Source organism: Macaca mulatta, chromosome 10 (genome assembly GCF_049350105.2).
Source record: "Macaca mulatta isolate MMU2019108-1 chromosome 10, T2T-MMU8v2.0, whole genome shotgun sequence".
Taxonomy (NCBI): domain Eukaryota; kingdom Metazoa; phylum Chordata; class Mammalia; order Primates; family Cercopithecidae; genus Macaca; species Macaca mulatta.
The window spans coordinates 110478305-110492869 of NC_133415.1; the positions used below are offsets into that span (position 1 = coordinate 110478305).

Consider the following 14565-nt stretch of genomic DNA (forward strand, 5'->3'; position numbering starts at 1 on the left):
TGTTTTCCAGTTTGGGAGAGGAGGGTCTGGGAAATGCTACTGGCCCCGGAATGGGCCGCTGGGCCCGGCAGCAGCCCGAGGAGGGAAGGAGCTCAGGTGGGAAGGGCGACCTCGCTAGAGGCGGGGCTCCGGGGCAGCAAACGTGTGTCCAAGGGCGTCTGTGTGTCTGCTTCCCACCTTCGATTGTTTGGGGGTGTGTCCTTTCCGCTGGGACGTCCGTCCGTCTGTCTGTCTGTCTCCGGTGTGTGACTGTCTGGGGTCTAAATCCGTTGAGTCTTTCCCTGTGTCTCCATCTGTATGAGTCTCTTCCTCTTTCTTTTTCAGGCAACGTGAAAAACAGATTCCAAGAAGGAAGTTCTAAGCCTCTCAGACATCAGCCGCGTCTCCCTGTCCCCGCCCCACGGGCGAGGCTATTCCAGCCCTTGCTATCACTTCCTTTCGAAGCAGCATCTTCCAGAAGCAGAAAATCCCAAATTCTGGGAAGACGAGGTTCTGACCAACTGTTCTGCGAAGGGAGCAGGGGAAGCTTCTGGAGGTGTCTTTTCTCTGAGTGTCAAGACGGGGCACAGCAAAGCTGTGGAAGGCAGGCAGCCTGGCTCTGGATTCGAATCCAGATGCAGCCACTTGCTGTAGGTGTGGTGTCTGCGGTGACCTGGCCCCTTGCCTCAGCTTCTTCACAGTAAGGCATAGTAAGGCACGAATCAACAACAGTACCGGCCTCACAGGACTGCTTCAGGGTGAACTCAACAGGGACATAGGTACTAGCTCTCTGAACGCTAGCTGGTACACAGCAAGTGCATAATAAATGGTGACCATCATGACATGGCAAAGTAGGCATCCTCGCCTGACCCAGCGAGCATGGTGAATGTGTCAAGGACATCAGGCGCACGTTTATTAACGATCTGGAGTGGCTGATACTGAGCATGTAAATTCAATTTATAGAATCACAACAGGTACGGAAAGAGGAAGCAAGAGACATGGTGAGAAAACTCAAGAAACCAGAAACATCCATCAGAAGACAGATCTAGATGGGAGCTCATGGTCCAGCTGCAGAGGCTCAAGGGGCCGACTGGCTGGGGATGAGCTCTCCTGCCCTCGAGGGGCGGAGCTGCGGGACAGTCACTCGGAGCTGGACCCCCACGAGGAGAGGCCTCCCTGCACTGCTGAGCACCCACACGGGAACCCTGTGGGCTGAGGAGGAGAGCGCCTCGGGGCTCATCCCTCAAGAGCAGAGGGTTTGTCCACGTGGCCTCCTTGTCTCCCTACTTCCTCTTTTGCAAACACAACCCCAGTCTATTCTGCACCCTGCAGCCAGAGCAATCTTTAAAAATAATCAAGTCTCTGACTTCTCACACTATGCTCAGGTTAAAACCCTGCGAGGCCCACCCCACCTCACCCCTGCATCTCCCATCTCCTTCATCGCTCACCATGTGCCAGCCAGCCTGGCCTTTTGCCTGCTCCCACCCCAGGGCCTTTGCACATGCAGTTTTGGCTGTGGGAAGACTTTCCCTGGGTCTGTCATCCCACATGTGCTCTCATCTCTTCTCTTACTCTGCATCGCCTGGTGGCCTGTCTTGGTCACGAGGGGCAGTGCAGGGTATGGTGAGGAGCATGGATTATTCCGGCTGTGGGAGCAGCTGTGTGTCTCCACTTCCTTGTCTGTACCATGGAGTGAACTATGGCCCCGTCTCATTGGGTTGTTTGAGGATCATAAAGAACCCAGAAAGCACCTGGTGTGTAGGAAGCACTGAGTAAGTGTTGGCTGCTATGAGAAACCATCTTCCTTCTAAGTGCTTGCTTGTTCATCGTCAAGTGCACCTCACCAGCAAGAAAGTGCCTCAATGACCGTTATTTATCCTGGTGCTGTATCCATGAGGGCTAACACCATACCTGACACAACAAGTGGCCCTCAATTAATATGTGAAAGAGGAAGGAATCCATGCATAATGCCCGCTCCCCAGCACTCATATCTTTCCACCAAAGCCAGAGACCAGAGGAAGGCATGGAGGTGAACGGAAACTGAAGGGTCTTTCAAAAACTAAACCTGCAACTACCATCCGACCCAGCAATTGCACTCCTGGGCATTCACCCCAGAGAAACGAAGACTTAATGTGCACACAAAAACCTGTGCCTGAGTTCACAGCAGCTTTACTTTTCATAGCAAAAAAAACAAAAACAAAAAACTGGAAACAATCCAGATGTCCCTCAACAGGTGAGTGGTTAAACTAACCATGATGCGTTCATACCTTGGAACACTACGCAGCAACAAGAAGGAATGAACTATTGATACCTACGGCAACAAGGAGACGTCTTCAGAGAATTACGTTAAGTGAAAAAAGCCAATCTCAAAAGGCTACATAGTGTATGACTCCATTTCTATAACACATTTAAAATGACAACATTATAGAAATGGAGAAGAGATTAGTGGTTTCATGGGTAAGGGGGTGGATACAGTTAGAAAAGGGTAGAATGAGAAGTTCTTGTGATGGGACTGTTGTGTCTTGACTGGTGGTTACACAAATCTATGCATGCAATAAAATTGCATTGAACGAAAACACACAGACACACACACTCGAATGAGTGCGTGTAAAACTGGGGAAATGTGAGTAAGGTTGATGGTTTGTGACAAATGTCAACTGCTGGCTTTAGCACTGTACTACAGTTATGTAAGATGGTACCACTGTGGGAAGCTGGAGGATATCTACATAGAACCGTCTCTGTATTATTTTTTTACGACTGCATGCTAACAAACAATTGTCTCAAAATAAAAAGTTTTCTGAAAACAAGTGAACGTTCTGGGAGTGCCCTGTCCCTTGGCATCACTAGAATCCCCCTGGCAGACTCTAAGGCCAGCAGCCTTAAGCGGTCCTTAGGGCCTGGCCCAGGCCTGGCACTGGGGGAGCGGGTTAGTTTCCTGCAGAGGGAGGGTAAGAGCCGAAAGAGAAGCAGCTTCCCTCTCTCGCAGCCTCCCTCGCCTCCCGCTCACAGCATCTGCCATCTGGCTGCTGCAGCCACACGAAACCCTCTCTCGGCTGTCATCTTTCCACTGGCAGGTCTGGCTCCCAGGTTTGAAGATTAAATTCTAAACACGTCATTTAAAATTTAGAAACGAGGAAAGGAGATTTTAAGTAACCTGGAAGCATTGGCTCCTACTGTCTGCCCCAAGCAACAAGCATGGAACCTCCAACCTCTGTCTTAAAGGTGACAACAGCCAGGGGACGGAGGGCAGCTTGGGATTCCCCGATGTAAAGTGTCACTGCCTCCCCAGTACAATCAAATACTCCCAGTAGGATGTCCCATACTACCACTATATCCCCAAGAGAAAGTGTCATTGAAAAGTATCAACGTATTGCTCAGGAAGAACTGCAAACTTCTCTGCCAGTGAGCACTTCAGGTACACAAGAGTCAGGAACTGCAGGGATCTCTGAACAACACGAGTGTCTTTGAAGAAGAGTCCTCCTGTCTTCTCCAGAACATGGAACAGAACTAGAGCAGGTTTGTGATAATAAGCACCTGGGAGGGGGGACCTCCTTAGATGATCCAGTTAGGGACAGCCTTTCAGAGGAGGTGGCTTTTCAGCAGAGAACTTCAAGATGAGGGGAGCTGGGGAAGGAACACTCCTGGCTGAACAAAACGGCAGGGGCAAATGCCCTGAGGTAGGAACCTTTGTCTCATTCAAGGGCAAGAAACCCTACCTCCTGGGGCATAGCGTGAAGATGCAATGAGGAACTAATTGGGGCTTGGCAAAGCTGCATTGAGACTTCCTGCAGGTGGCTGTGTGTGTGTATTGGGGCAAAGGCAACATAGACAACGTGAACTTGAAACGATTCAGGTATCATTTTCCAGTGTGATTTTCCAAGCATGGCACACATCAGAACTCCTGGGGAAGCTCCTTTCAGCCAATGTGGGAGCCGTGTCCAACAGGCTGAAATCGACATCGTTCAGTGGTGGGTTCCGGGACCTGCAGGGAATGGCCTTACAAGTGCCCTACTACAGATGAACAGATTCTGACCAGGCGCTTGCTCCCTTAGTGGAGGAACCACCTGTTCAATCATGAAGCCCAGGATGTAAAAGCAACTGCTGGAGCCACATAGGTGAATTTGTTATGGTGGAAGGGGGTGGTCACCTGGCACTGTGAGTGGCTCAGAGATCCCCAAGTGATCAGAATTGTGAATGACCCAGGGGAAAACCTTGGGAAAAACTCACCCTCTTAGATACTGAGTCTCTAGGGGAGGAAAGTGGCTTAGAAGCCCCTAAAATGGGTCAGATGAGAAAAGGATGGGGCCAGAGATGGGGAGTTGCCCAGAGACACAGAGCAACTGAGCAAAGCGGGCCAGGGCCAGAGCCTGCACCTTCCAGTTCCTTGGGTACAGGCTGTCCACGCTGGCATTCCTGGTGGGAGTGAGGGTCACAATGGCTGTGACCTTGACCATCTTTGCAAGGTGAGCCTAGCTTGTGGCACAGAGTCCAGCTTGCACTGCAAGCCCCAGGGAACCGTGGAAGGGATGAGTGGATGGTAAAAACGACTTCTGCCCATCAGACACTCAGACACACCAGCGGGGAGAGCTGCAGCCACTCCAGCTTTAGCCGGGTCGTGCTAAGAGCTTTAAGTGCATTATATCATTCAAAGCTCCCAAGGAGCCGCTTTGAGGAGTCCCGTCATCACCCGCATCCCGCAGATGAAGGGACTGGGACCTCAAGGGCAGCTGCTAGGGCTAAGGTGTGGTTCTTATACCGGAGATGATTGTGCCCCCAGGGGACATCTGGCCATGTCTGGAAACATTTGTGGTTGCCACAATTGGGAGGGGGTGTTACTGGCATCTAGTGGGTGAGGGGAAGTAGCTAAACATCCACCCTGCCATGCACAGGAAAGTCTCCCACAGAAAAGAATTATGCAGCCCAAATGTCAGCGCCAAGGTCGAGGAACTCTGGATTAAATCAGACGATAGTGAATATCTAAGGCACAGTGCCGGGTGCATAGTGCTTGCTCAATAAACATTAGCCAGGCAACAGCTGATTCCTAATTAGGCCTCAATATGAAGACAGCAGCAGGGACTTAAATCACAGACAACCGGTTTAAAGAATAACAACTTAGTCTAAAAAAATCTATTTTGAAAGCAAACGCTTAGGAAAGGTCACTTGTTCATTTCACACTTGGATCGTACATTTCCGAAGGTTGGAGTCACAACTACCTTGATCAACGATCAATGCACACTAGCATTCGTAAATGTTTGTGAAATGAACACACGGGTGAGGGAACGTGGCGGAAAGCAGTCTGTGTGAGGACATAAGCACTGCTTCACAGGTCCTTCTCTGGAGGCAGGAGAATGAAAATCATCCCACGGGTCGGGGCCAGGTCAGTGAGGAAGGGAGGGAAGGAGTTCTGAGAATGTCAATCTGCAGGAAAACTGGAGTCTAGGACAACTTCTAGGTTCCACCTCTGGCACAAAGGGCAGTCACTGAGCGTCTTTTTACCCAAATGCATAGGAAACCCTAAGCTAAAAGGATTCTAAGAAACCAAGGGCCTTCATTCAGTCTTTATAAAGACCTGGAATGGCCCTGCGTGGCCTCTGAACTGCAGAGCTGTGCTCTGACTGGCTGGAAGCTCCCAAAGGCGATCTCTATTGCTGGTTGTTCAGGTGATGGGATTTCCAGGCACCCCAGGGCCTGGGAGTCCCCATTCATCTACCCCGGGTGCTACCAGGGACACGGCCCAGTGTGATTCGTGATGCCTGCCTGAGTGCTGGTGGGGCAGCTGTGAGGCAGGTGCCCATGTTCCTTCCTGACCTCTCCAGCATGCTCCATCCACTTGCGTGGAATCACGGCATTGGGGAACGAGAAGCACCCCTCCATCACTGCCACTGGGAACCCCCACCCCTCGAAACCTGCCACCTGCCTGAGCTCCTGAGGGCACCCTCACCCTGCATGGGTCTCCTTCCTGCCAGGGAGGGAGCCCTGCGCTAGGCAACCCGGAGTTGCCCTGAAGCCAGTCCCACTTCTAACATCTGTGGGTGATAGCCAGAGACCTCTCTAGGGTGTTCCCTTCCTGGGACGACTGTGAGGAAGGTGCAGCGCTGCCTTGAACAAGGGTGGTCCCAGCATCGAGAAGGGAAGGGCCCTCCCTGACCTTTCACTGCTTAAAATAACCCACTTTTTATTTTAGCAACCATTGTCGTTTCACATTCAATTTTGTAAGAAGTAATAGAGCTCTCCATACACCCTCCACCGCTTCCCCTACCAGCAGCACCTTACAAAACTCGATTCTCTGTGGTTTTCCTAGAATCAGAACTTGTGTACTTTTTAGTCACCCCCTCATTTTACAGAAGAAGGAACTGAAACCTGATCAGTCCCCCTCAAGGTGACACAGCCAGCGGGGAACTGGACATGGCCACCACATCTATCTGAGCACACCCCACCCTCCCAGCTTCTCCTCTCTGCCTGAGGTACTCCCCCCAAGGTCTTCCCACTGCTGACTCCTTCTCATCCCTCAATTCTTGGCACAAGGTCAGCCCTGCTGAGAGACCCTCTCAGACCTCCAGGAAAGCAGCCCCCAGGCACAGTCATGTGACGCTGTCGAGTCTCCTCCTCCATTCAGTATCTGACTCTGTTTCCAGACAAGTACTCCCTGAGGGCAGGCTCAGGCCTGTTCCATTCACCAAGTCCTCCCATCTCCAGTGGCACAGGGAAGGAGCTCACCTACTGGATAAATGAACAGGCGATGGGTGATTCACCCAAATACCAGGTCTGTCCTCCTTCCTTAGGTCGCTATTATATACAGACAGACACGGCTACCTCTGATGGGAGGTGACGGTGTAGCAAAGCCTCCCAGTGGGAATGAAGGCTTGAGCTGACAGTGAATGGTGCTCAGTTCTGTGCGTGACCTTGGGGAAGCTGTTCTCTAAGCCTCGGTGGTTTCATCCATAAAACGGGGAAATGACAGCCCGCTGCCCTTGCACACCTAAGCACAAAGTCACTGGTAACTAGGGGCCCAGGTCCTGGCTCTCCCTGGAGTGTCGGGGTCCTAGCCACCGGCCCAGAGAAGTTTCAAAGTCAGTCTTTAACTGCCCTCCCAGTAAAGAGGCTGCTAAACGCTACAGAGCAGGTTCCCGTGGCCAACGCCCCACACCTGGAAGACGAAAGGACACGAGAAGGAGAGGCACAGCTGCGTCGCTGGCTGTGACCCACACTCCTCCAGTTTTTGATTTAAAAAAAAAATCCCTGAAACAGCACCCACTCCCTATCAAGTCTGTGTCCCCATCGCCAGCAGAAACCAGCTCCTCCTGGAGGAAGGAAAGTTCAATGGATGAGCTATAAATATTTCTGCTAGATGCTGCCTGGGAGCTGGGCTTTCTGCATGAGCAGGCCCCGCTGAAAAGGAAGGCGGCTCGCCAGATTTGTTTCGAATTATGAAAATAGATGTTGTCTCCCCACCACATCTGTTTTGCCTGACAAATGAGCAGCAACTCGCCTCCTAAATAAGGCAGCACAACCAAGACGGTCTTGAAACTCTGGCTTCTACAACTCTTCAGAAAAGAAGAAGAAGAAAAGAAAAAGAGTCCAGGCCTCCCAGGTCTGAGCTTTAAAAGCCAGACCTTTTTCAATGTCATCTCTCACACCGCAATCTCCTGGGGCATTTGCGCCATGCTCGTCCTTAAGCTCAGATCTCCCTGAGCAGGTAGAGGCTGCTCACGTTAGAGGGCACGGATATCCCCCACTGCTTTTTAAAAAGAAAAAGAAGGCCAGGAGACACGCGATCAATTATAAAAAGTGCAAAGAAAGAAAAGCTCCCTAAACTCAAGCCAAGGGTGCGTTTTTGATGTGCTGAGAAAGGCCAATTTTTTGGAGGGAAACGTCAATACGGATGCCATTCAGTTCTCCATGCCATGCCAGCCTGGTGACTGGGTTAATATAATCATTTTCCTTTAATTACTCCAAGACAGACCCAATTACAGCGCAGACGCATCTGCCAGCCTGAGGATCCAATATTTAATAGCCCATCCTTCAGGAACATTCCTGCTTGGGAGCTTCCTGGAGAGAGCAGCCCAGCATGCATTACAAACTTGCATTACCGTACTAACTCGGTGGTGCTGTTCTGGCCGGTGTGTGTGTGTGTGTGTGTGCGCGCGCGCGCGCGTGTGTGTTTCTTTTAAAAGTCTCTTCCCCTGAAAATACTTCATGTTGATTTTTCTTCTTAAAGACGCTGTAATTATGAGAAAGAAACCCCTGCAGAAAGAAACCCCTGAATGATTGTATAACTTGAAATATTACAAGCTCAGTCACCCCACTTCCTCACCCCCGCGGGGAAATTTACAGGTTTCCAGGCTGCCACGAAGAGGAAAGGACTAGAGCCCAGCAGCTCTCAGAGTTCTTGGCCTTTGAAGCATATTGTCCGGCCAACTGCACAAAGCCCGTCATAAACCCATGCGCGCACAATGGGAGTAGCTGCTCAACAGACCACTCCTGCCTGTGTGCTGTCTGTTTTGGGAGTAGAAATAAAAAGATCTGGCCAAGAAACCCGGAGCGTTATGGGACGTCCTTCTCTATCTCCTGCATTCGAAACGTCCCACTGCGCACCACCCTCCGCCCAATACCACGGTAAAGGAGGCTGATAGGTTAGACTCGCTTCATCTGGCAGAAATGAGATGCAGTTTAGGGATCCCAGGAGACATCTGGTCAGCTGCTCACCCCTGACTCCCCCTCCCCACCTTTTGTGCCCCCTACCAAGTAAAAACCGGAGGGCAGATTGATGACTGCGGGAGGGGAGGTGGGTGGAAATTTATGGCTTTGCAGCAGGTCAGTGGTAATGGCAATAGTTTTCAGGGGTGGAGGTGGGGGAGTTAGGGGTCTAGCTGGGAGCGGGGCGGGCTGACTTCTCTCTACCCCGCAGCCCTTGCTCCAGAAGGGGACTCTGAAGCCTGCTTCCCTCCCAGCCTGAATATGTAGCGGGCCTGGAAGGCAACTGAATTTCCCAAGTCCACTGGGCTTTGTGGCTGCCTGAGAAGGAGCGGGGGCTCTGAGAACCGCCCCCACCACCCACTGCAGAGTCTGAGGGAGTCAAAGTGGGCCCACTTTCTGGTCGCTGGCAGGACAATGCCTATTTGGCCTCTGCACCGGTTCCTGTGGGGCGGGTGATAGGTGACTGGGGGCCCGGGAGACCCTCCACCCCCACAGCTTGCCCCTTTGTCACTGCGGTAACAATGACCTAGTCGCTATGGCAATGCGGTTAATTGATGCATCTATTTGGCAGAACTAAAACCTCGGACGCATTCAAGTAGCCCTGATATTTTCATCCTTAAGAAGCCAACCTCTGGTGTTTTATTTGTCTAGGCATGTAGGCATGCCACAAAACAAAACATCACCACAAAAGGAGGAGCTGGAAGAAGAAACAGGGGAAGTTGTGGGGAGGAGCTGGGAGGGGTCTCTGCCCACCCCTCAGAGAGAAGAAAACCTGGAATGTCACTTTTCCTTTTTTGATGATGGTATAAAATTAGCACAGTCAAGTCAATGTGTTATAAACACAAAGAGGCTGCCAGGAGGCAAAGTGCCTTAATTTAAGGAAAGGAAGAACGGCTGAGGGGAGTTTCAGGAAGGGGGTTGGGTGGTCAAATGGTTGGAGGGGGTGCCGTCTGCAACCCTCCCAAGTACTGTAACCAGAGGGAAAAGCCATTTCCCCCGAGAACGTGCATCTGCAGAACGTCTAGACAGTCATAAAGAGGACAATTAAAAAAAGAAAAAAGCTGCAAGCCGCAGTCACTCTCCTCGCCAGGGTACCCACCCGGCTGCAATCTCCAGCTAACTGCCCGAGCAGGTGAAAAATTATAAAAGCAAGAAAAGCCAGTGTGGGCTAGGAAGAGGCTGGGGAGTCTGGGCCGAAAACAGTTTATGAGCAAGTGTTTTGAAATCCCGCTTTAAATAAGCTGGTAAATGAATTCAACCTTGTCAGATCTCTCTCCCCTCACGCAGACCAAATATTCCGCTGGCGTGCTGTCTAGACACAGATAACAAAGGACTTTTTACAGCGCGCAGAGACGCGCTGACAAAGTAGCCATTTAAAGATGCAGTATTGCTTTCTCGGCCTAAAACGATTTGTCAGATGGACTCAAATGAAAATGCTAAGTTATCGGTCTGGTTTGGGGTCTGCTGGTGGACTGGCTGGGGGTAGGGGGCTGGCTGCTCCAGAGAACTAGAAACCATCGTCTGTGATTGGGCTGCCCTCCAGGTCGCTCTTAAAATAGGACTGTACGTGGCCACCCAGCAAATAATTCTGGCTCTTCTTGTTCTAGGAAGGCGCCTGCTAAGATGTTTCTAACACCTAGTGGCAGCAATTTTGTTGTAGAACTGTTCACTTAAAGGGGGGTGTGTGGCAAAAAAGGGGTTACATGGAAATGCATGGGGGAGAACTTGTTTCTACCTGCTCCGGGTGGACCAGAACCAAGAGGAGAGGAATCTGGTCTCACCTCCAACTTTCAGCCCTTGTTATACAAAGGGTCGCTGTAAAATGAGTCACCCTTCCTTCCCAGGAAAGAAAGACAGGGTTGGAGGTGGGCTGACTGCAAGGGTGTGGCCCAGGGGCACACTCAGGTGACACCTAAACACCCTGTAAACTGGGGAGTGGGCCTCCATGCAGCCAATGTTTCAAGGGTGGGTTCCAAGGGAGGAAGAACTGCATCCAGGAGCTCCTGGAGCCTCAACACAGGCTGTGCGCTGACCTCCTCCAGGTTACACTCCGGGTTAGCCGGACAGGGGTGGCTCTCCTAAATGGGGGAACTAGTTTCTTCCCCTGGGACTGTCAGCTTCCAATCTAGAGAAAGACCTGCTGCCTGCCAGATGCCCAGTGAGGGCTCATTCACTCCACCGACCTTTCTCTGATGGGGTGCCGGTCAAACGGTTACTTCCTTTCGATGCCTGCCCTGCTCATGGCAGCTTCTATACCAGACTGGTCTGCTCTCCTTCCTGCCCTCCCTTCATTCCTTCTTCTCTCTCAAATGTTGTAAAGCCCAGATGCTGGAATCGGGCAAAGCCCCTCTCTACCACCTTCAGGCTGTGTGGTCGAAGGGAAATCACCTCCCTGAGCCTTAGTTTACCCAGCTGTGAAATGCGGTCTCAATCACCTGTCCTGAAGGGCTATTGTGAGGATTAAATGTCCTGGTGCATTTAACCCACTAACCAGCCACTGGCACAGCATCCACTGGCCTCTTTCAACAGCGAGGCCCTGGGCAGGCCCGTTCCCCGTCTCTGGGCCTCGAGGCCCTCACCTGTGAGATGGGGTGACCAGAAGTACCTGCCTCAATCCCATGCAACGAAGAGGAGATGACAGTGCACGCAAGAGAGCGGAGCTCAGTGCTGGACCCGCAGCAGACACCCCACAAACAAAACCACGGTCAGGCTTAGGATCCCCACCAAAAACAGCTGTCTACACTAATCCCGCGGGGACAGTGCACCAGGGAGATACAACCAGAGGACCTCTCCAGCTGGTCCTTACAGCAGCCCCCCAAAAGGGTGATGGGTTATGTCAGAGGACTCAAGAGTTTTCCCCCATTTCTGATTTTGGTTTCCGCACTCTCATTTTTAATAATTGCTTTTAAATTGTTCCTAATCTTCACTCCTCTTGCAGCAAGCAGCCCACGAGCTCTGCCATCTGTGGGCACAGCCTCTGGTTCTGCCCCAGACATAGATGTGTAGGTTCTAGAGGGGATCTGCCAATGCGGAGGAATGAGCTCAAGACATGGAGCAATGTTCTTTTTCTGTTAAGGGGTTCAACTGAGCAACTTCCTTCTTCTCCAGGTGATCTCCTGTGCCTGGGGGCACCTGTGGCTGTGGCTGGTCCAAAGCTCCACAAGATAGCACATCAGTGAAGTGACCCAGAAGCCACTGACTCAGCATTGCCATTTAACAGAGGGACCCCAAGGCCAGAGGGGACATGGCTTATCCACAGCAACCCAACCAGGTCAGGAAAGAACCCAGGTGCTTTTTGCATGTATGACTTCGCCTACACATACCTACAGCCACTCCCTGCTGGCAACCATGGCAGACATTACTAATCAATTGCCACACTCCTTCTCAAAGAGCCCAGCCCTGCCTCCAGGAGCTTCCTCTCCCCACTGCACCAGGAAGGCTCTATCAGGCAAATACAACTTTTTTGGCCAACTCTTCCCCAAACATAGTCATGGGGTAGTTGACCTGAAAAGAAAGGATAAAGTATTCAGAGGAGAGATGAGAAATCCAGAAGGCCAAGATCAGGGGCATTCTGGGAGCAACTGACACAGCTGGGCTCCAGGAGTCACCAGAAATACCCACAGCAACGTCCGGCCTCTGCACCTGTGCCACAGGGCCCTGCTTGGCCCGCCCTTCTCAACTCCAAGCTGACCCAAGCTTGCCCAAACTCATTTCCAGCCCACAAGGGTCTCCGGCAGGGCTCCTGAGCCGTGAGCTCTCTCTAGTGTATGGGTTCCCTGCCCAGGGACATAAGTCTGACCCTGCGTCTCGATCGGGTCCTGACATTGCATCCACCCTGGGCTCAGTGTGTTTCCCTCTTCCCCTCTCACAGTGAGCACCATAAGGTCAGGCCAGGTGGTTCAGGCCTCTCTGCCACCTCTACCCTCACCTCGGGACAGCCTCAACTCAGACTCCATCTAGGGACGGCCTCAGCTCAGCTCTCACCTCAGGACGGCCTCGGCTCAGCCTTCATCTCAGGAAGGCCTCAGCTCAGCCTCCACCAGCTTTGAATTCCCCAGGGGAGCAGGCACCTGAGTGTTTCTCCCCATTCCAAGATGTCTCCATTTTTCCTGCTCAGGTCAGTGCAGCCGTTTTCTGTCTGGCCTCGTGTGAGCAATTATGGAGGAGCAAGAGCAAGTTGGAGAGGGGGTGTCTGGGGCCCGGACTGAGTTAAATCAGGGTTCCTCAACTTCCATCTGCCTGACCTTAGGAAGCAGACACTTCTTTGTGGGGTGGGGTGGGCTGGCATGGGCACTGCAGGCTGTTGAGTTGCATCCCTGGCCTCCACCCACTAGACGCCTATGGGGTGGGCACTTCCTCCATACCCCAGGTTGTGATAACCAAAAAGTCTCCAGACACTGCCAATGTCCCTAGGGGCCAGTTGAGAACCCCAGAGTTAGAGTATCAGGAAGCTACAAAGCACGGCCGGCAGCAAGGGCTGAATGACGACCACATCATCAGCCTCAGCACCCAGTGGTCGACCTCACGCTGCCAGGCAGGGAACTTGTTGCCAGGCAGAGCCTCACATTCATTCTCCCTAAGGAATCAGGGCAAACGCTCACATCCACATTTGACAGATGAGGCGAATGAGGCTAAAAGAGGTACAGGCCTTGCTAGGCAAGACTAAGCCTAGAGCCAGAGAATCAAACTGGAGATTCTGCCTCTCACCTGGGTCAGCACCTGGAGCTTCCTGTCACTAACGGCTGTGAGGACAAGGTGGCTTCGGGGATGTTTCCGCCTGCCCTCCCCTTTATGGGGCACCCAGGCATGGTGAGCATGCCCTGAGTGGGTGGGGGTGGGAATTCTGCGTCTTTCCCCAGGGGTTTCTTTGGCCAGACCTGGCTGAGCGCTGCCTCCAGGCCTTCGATCCCGGCTGGCAGCCCGCCCCAGACTTATTGGCACAGGCTGTGGGGTTTTATTTAGACGGTGTCAGCTAAACAGCTCTGGGCGCATGGGCCCGAGTGGGCGTCAGCTTGATTGGGTTTCAAAACGCGTTTCTGTTTGGGAGCTGCCTCTATCGTTAGAAATTGGTGCACGTTTTGTTGGTAGGGCTGGTCACTCGCCGGGCAGGCGGAGGGAGAACCGGCTGTCTCCTTTGAAGCCAGTTTCCCCTCACGCCACCCACCCCCTCTCTTCTGTCTCGGCCCAAATCCCACTTTCTGGGGCCCTCCCCCAACCCCTGACCCTTCGGAACAAAGGGAGCATGAGTGTCTAGACCGCCAGTCTGAACGTGAGAAGGGGGTATTGTGTGACCAGGACAGAGGCCTGGCCTTCCCAGGCAGAAAGGTCGGTCGGGGAGTGGGGCGAGGTGAGGGGTGGCTCTGGCCTGGTCCACCTCTGTGGCATCAGACACTGCCCCGGTCCTCCTGGGGAGTCCAGCATTGGACCCAGCACCGGGAATCAGACCTAGGTCAGTGCCAAGACGGGACAGTCTCCAAATGAAACTCGGGGAATCCCCTCTGTCCGTCGCTAAAGGAACTAGTTGAAGGAGAGTTCTCACAACCGTGCCCACATAAATAGCTGTTTCTCATGATGATCAGCTAAGAAGCTTCGAGTACATTCCTGGCGCGGGGGACAAGGCGACCCAGGGGCCGCCCTGCATCTGCCTCCCAAGACCATGGGGAGGTGCTCCTGCCTCCTACTCACCCTCTCTGGGTCTCAGGGACCTGTCTGTAAAAGAGGCTGTGGCCTTTCAGACATGTTTGACCGCAGAAGCCTTCAATTGTGAATCAAAGTCTGATTCAGCAGCTCCATATAGCGAAGGGATGTGGACACAGCGCTGCTCAGGCTGACGTGGATCCCAAGAGCCAGAGGCTGCATCGCCCGGCAGCAGCCGAGGTCCACGGGGCA

At 52.5% G+C, this 14565-nt stretch overlaps 1 protein-coding gene across 6 annotated transcripts in view; it reads right to left on the bottom strand.

The window, feature by feature from the left end:
• PMEPA1 (prostate transmembrane protein, androgen induced 1) overlaps positions 1-14565 on the bottom strand; it is a 63568-nt gene that overhangs the window by 26945 nt on the left and 22058 nt on the right. Inside the window, exon 1 of one of the 6 annotated variants that reach the window (XM_077952028.1) lies at positions 178-196. The exons of the other annotated variants lie outside the window; for them this stretch is intronic. The gene's annotated coding sequence lies outside the window, so the exon portion shown is untranslated. Of the gene's footprint in view, positions 1-177; positions 197-14565 lie in introns of those variants that run through there. 6 annotated transcript variants of the gene reach the window in all.